Raw genomic sequence first — 5,427 nt, forward strand, 5'->3', positions numbered from 1 at the left:
CCCCCCAGTTTAATGCTGCTTTAAACACGGAAGTGGGAGAGAGAAGTTCGGATTGCTGTCTGCGATTAGGAGCTGAGCTGGGAGTGCATTAATCATTTCGTTAACAGAGGAATCTGCTCTGTGTGGCATTTCTCCAAATGAAGACAGGCTTCTTAAAAAAAAAAAAAAATGGTGCCCATCTATCGACACATGCAGAAACCGGTGCCCCCCCACCCCACCCAACCCCTCCCCGGCCATGCTTCTCTGCTTGTCACAGACGGTTTGAGGGTTGGTTGTGACAGCATCTTTACTGCTTTGGGCAATATCCTGTCAGGTGGGACCATCCAGAGTAGAGGAGTGAGGAGCCTCCCCCCGCCGACCCCCCAGGGCCAGTGGCTGTACCATCTACCCTTTGCTGAATCCTGGGGCCAGGAGGCTGAGCCTGCCGACCATCACCGTCATATGGTCCAAGCTTGTGCTTTGTTAGGAAGCAAGGGCTCCTTGTTCTATGTGGGGGAACATCAGGAGCCAACCTTGTCCACCCGACCCTGCGAGGACACAGGGCACCCAGCAGCACCTCTCCTCCGTTACCTTCCCCTTGGCGCTCGCTCGGGTTTGTGTTAAGTTAATCTGTGTGTTCTGTCTGCCACCCTTCCCTTTACTATAGGCCTGTGTATAGTGTAGGGCAGAGCGTTAACCACTGGCTAGTGCTTCCCACGGGAATCAGTGCAGTGCCTGTACAGGCACGGGGACCCGCTCCGTGCACCGCCCTATATTCAGGGCTCAAGCTCTCCCTTGGTTTTTGAAAGGGGTTTATGTATAAATATATTTTATGCCTTTTTATTACAAGTCTTGTTACTCAATGACTTTTGTCATGGCATTTTGTTCTACTTAGACTGTAAATTATGCATTATAAAGAGTTCATTTAAAGAAAATTACTTGGTACAATAATTATTGTAATTAAGAGATGTAGCCTTTATTAAAATTTTATATTTTTCAAGATGTCAGCCTCATCTTTGGATTCCCCCAGGGTGGGAATGGGACCAGGGAATCCATTTTATGCAGGAATGTCTGGGCATGGCTTCCCCTTGCTCTAAGTGGCCTGCAGCCCGCATTGAACCATGGTTACATGGCCTGTAAGTTGCCGAGGTCCTGCAGAGCTGGTTCTCTCATGGGGCACCTACATTGGAGACTTTGCCCCACAGCCTGCGCTCAGGCTCCTGGATACATGCCTCCCACCTGGCTGAGTGATTGTCTCAGTCTTAGAGGAAAAGCCTCCAAACATGGGTTTGTAGCCATGGGATAGTCCACCAAGTCCAGTGGGGTGTGAAGCTAATGCCATCCACCCTTTCTGTCCTGGGACCTGATGGCCTCAGCTCATTAACAGCCATCGTCCAGCTCAGGCTCTGGGAAGGTCAAGCTCGGGAACAAATTCTAGGTCCTCGGTAGGAGGCCAACTTGCCCATTAGAGAACAGATGTGTGTTAAGCATGACCTTGGACATCAGCTAGCTGTTGCTCAGTCATGTGTTCCCCACGTGCACAGCTCAAGAAGCCAGGCTGAGGCGTGGGCAGAGAGCCCACTTGAAGTCCTATGAGATGAGCTTTCTAGAAGTCTAACAATGGGCTGGGGGTGTACCCAGTGGTAGAGCTCTGTGAGGCATGAATAGGCCCTGGAGTCGATCCTCAGCAGCAGATAGGGATGAATCTCGTGGCATTTGGTCTGTCTTGGCTTCCTGTTGCTTTTCCATGACAGCCTTAGTAGTGGGTCACGCTTGACTTTGGTCCTTGCTGACAGCTTGTGTTGGGCTGAAAGGATAAAGATAGGACCTTGCTGTGTGGGGCTGTGCGGGTGTAGGGTGGTCAGGTTTAATGTCCACGGTGGAGGCTGGAGAGGTGGAGATCCTTCTGGATCCTTCTAAAGAAGGTGAGGGAGGTGCTAGTCTGTAGCCAGGGAAACCTGCTATGCTTGGTAGGCATGGAGGTCTATGGGTGGTCATTTCTTTGTATCTCCAAGCCTTTGATTCAGCCATTGAAAGAGAAGAAGGAGGCAAGGAGGACTTAAGACCCAGGTTCGAATCCCAACACCACCACCCTCTGGGTGAGTACCTGGCCTGTCTCCCATTGTAAATAACGAATATAGCTGGAGTAGTTAGTTAGCTGACCTCTCATGTTTCTGCCTCTTCTTTCTTAAGTTTTTGTTTTGTTTTTTGTTTTCTTCGAGACAGGGTCTCTCTGTGTAGCCTTGGCTGTCCTGGACTCACTTTGAAGACCAGGCTGTCCTCGAACTCGCAGCCTCTGCCTCCCTGATTGCTGGTTTAAAAGTGTGCACCACCGTGCCTGGCTTTCTTACGTTTTATCATGATAAGAACATCAACGCGGTAGAGCCTCACATTCTCAAGTGCGCATGGTTATTAAGTTTATTAGTGACAATATCATACAATTGGAACTTCTCCGTGTGTGTGTTGTATCTGTAACTGTGTATGCAGAGACACACCTGCCCATGGAGGTCAGAGTCAGGTGTCCTGCTTTATCACTTCACCTTCTCTTGAGATAGTCCCTTAGTGAACTTAGAGCTAGCTCTGCTAGTAGCCAGCAAGTCCCAGCCATCCTCCTGTCTCCACCGCTCACAGCACTCTTTTTTTTTTTTTTTTTTAAACCTGAAAGCTGAGATCTGAACTCAAGTCTGCACGCTGTGTGGCTTCCGGGTGGGTAGCCATCCTGGAATTCCTCACCTGTGTGGTTAAGGCTTTGTGCTTCCTGGATGCCAGGGCATTTTGCCCTCCTCTCTGAGCACAGCACCTACCATGCTAACTCTGTACGACTGGTTTTGACATTATTTTTATGTGTGTGAGTGTTTTGTCTGCATGTATGCCTGTGCACCACATACACACGTGGTGCCCGGAGATCAGAAGAGAGCATCAAATCTGGGCCTGGAGTTACGGATGGTCGTGGACCACTATGGAGTAATGCAGGGTACCAATCCTGGGCCCTTTGTAAGGCAACAGATGCCCTTAACCACTGAGCCATTACCTCTGCAGTCCCACTGTGACTATTTTAAACACTTCTAAGAGGGGGTCGTGCAAAACATATTTATCCTGTGACTAAGACCACTTAGCATGTGGTCCCTGGGATTTACCATGTTTCACTGACATTTCATTTTTCAAGGCTGAGCAGTATTCCATTGTATATTCGTATCACGTTTCTTTTTTTTTTTTTTTTTTTTTTTTTATTTTTTTATTTTTTTATTTTTTTTTATTTTTTATTAATTTATTCTTGTTACATCTCAATGTTTATCCCATCCCTTGTATCCTCCCATTCCTCCCCCCCCCCATTTTCCCATTATTCCCCTCCCCTATGACTGTTCCTGAGGGGGATTACGTCCCCCTATATATTCTCATAGGGTATCAAGTCTCTTCTTGGCTACTTGCTGTCCTTCCTCTGAGTGCCATCACGTTTTCTTTAGATTGTCATCCAACAGTGGGCGTTAGCTTAGTCCTATGTCCTGGCTCTTGTAAACAGTGCAGCACTAAACATGGGTGTTGTTTTAAAAGAAAATCCCAGTTATTCTCTTTTACCAATAAAGACTCAGGAGCCAGATGCTTGGGCGAAAACCTGCTAGCTCAGAGAAGCAGAGAAAGCACCCAGCTGACCTTCCTATTCAGCTCATATCCCGATGGAGAAGGCCCATAAGGCTCACTGGATCAGATGACAGCCCAGGAGGAAAAGGCCAAAAAACCCAAGGCCAAAGGCTTGCTAGCCCAAAGCCGAAAAAGCCCCAAAAGCCAAAGGCAGAGGAGCTGAGACACTCAAGAGTCAAAGGGCTAAAAGCTTCTACTTCTCCATGCTGTCTTAAATACTCTCCAACCCAAAGCCCCCCCCCCCCCTACTCTTTAATCTCTGTCAGCTGGTTTCTTGCTCGGCCTCTTGACCTAGGGTTAACTTTATTAACTCCTGTGTACAGAAAGCTCTTCCATTAAAGGTGTGTGTTAGGTCTCAACCAGACCAAACAGAAGACAGGTTTTTACAGTTCAGAATCTCAGGGATCACAATGGGATCAAGTACCCTGCAACACACAGGAGTGTAGCTAACTTATTGAGATCTTGATTTTGTTACTTTTTGATAAATGTCCAAAAGTGAATATTTCCTTTTTTTTTTTTTTTTTTAAATTCCCATACTGTTTTTCAAAGTGGTTCCACCATTTCCTTTTCTGTGAAAAGTATACAGGACTTTAAGATTCTTGTGTGTTCACCAACACTTACCTTTGGTTTTATTTATTAGTTAATTTATTTTTATTTGTGTGTGTGTGTTGAGTGAGAGGACTATTTTTGGTAGTCACCTCTTCTCTTCCAATTGTTATGAGGCAGGGTCTCTCTTGTTTCCATTTGACACACTCCTGGCTGTCTGGCCTCCAAGCTTCCAGACAATTCTTTTGTGACCACCTCCCATCTCTCCTTAGGAGAGGCCGCATTTACAGGGACAGTGCACCGCATCCAGCTTTGTGTGTTTGTCAAGACAGAGTTTCTCTGTGTAGCCCTGGCTGTCCTGGAATTCATTATGTAGACCAGACAGGCCTCGAACTCACAGAGCTCTTCTTGCATCTGTCTCCACAGTGCTGAGATTAAGGGTGTGTGTAACTGCATTTGGCACACCCATCTTTTTAATTCAAGTCCTGGGGACTGAACTCAGGCCATCATGCGCACCCACTGAGCATCTCACTGGCCCTTTCTGTTTGTTTCCTGGCACCCGTCCTAATAGGTAGGAGAGGACAACCTCACTGGCATTTCCCTGAAGGTGGCAGTCTGTCGTAGGCCTGTCGATTATTTCTATGCCTTTGGAGAACTCTCTTTAAGTCTCTAGTACAATTTTATTTATTTTTAAACTTCTCTATTATTTTTATGTGTATGGGTGTTCTGCTGGCACAGATGTGTGTACACCATGCGTGTGCCTTTGCTGGTGGAAGAGGGCATTGGGTCCCCTGGAATTGAGTTACAGACTGTTGAGCCACCGTGTTCTATGGGAGCTTCAGGGAGGTGGCTTCCGGGTCAGTTCTAGCTTGATTCCTCCAAGTCCTGTGCTCAACATGTGTGGTGTCTTCAGCAACAGGGTGTTACCTTTGAGTTGTGGGAGGCAGCCAAAGGCAGCGGCAGTAGTCTGGACTGTTTGGGGTGTGGGGTGAGGGATGAGGGGGTCCCCTTGAACCTCTCCATGCTGACCGACAACTGAAAAGGGGGCTTACCATGACTGTCACTGGAGGGTTTGTTAGTCTGTGGCTCTTGTGGGGAGTTGTATCACTCTGTAATGTAACTCTATTCAGTGTGTGTGTGTGTATGTGTGTGTGTGTATATACACATGTATTTTTAAGAGTAACCTTATAAAAGGATGCTTTCTCAAACATCCATAGTGTTATCTCTTCCCAAAATTCCACCAGAAAACTAGAAATGATCACA

This window comes from Acomys russatus, chromosome 16 (genome assembly GCF_903995435.1).
Source record: "Acomys russatus chromosome 16, mAcoRus1.1, whole genome shotgun sequence".
In the NCBI taxonomy this organism is placed as follows: domain Eukaryota; kingdom Metazoa; phylum Chordata; class Mammalia; order Rodentia; family Muridae; genus Acomys; species Acomys russatus.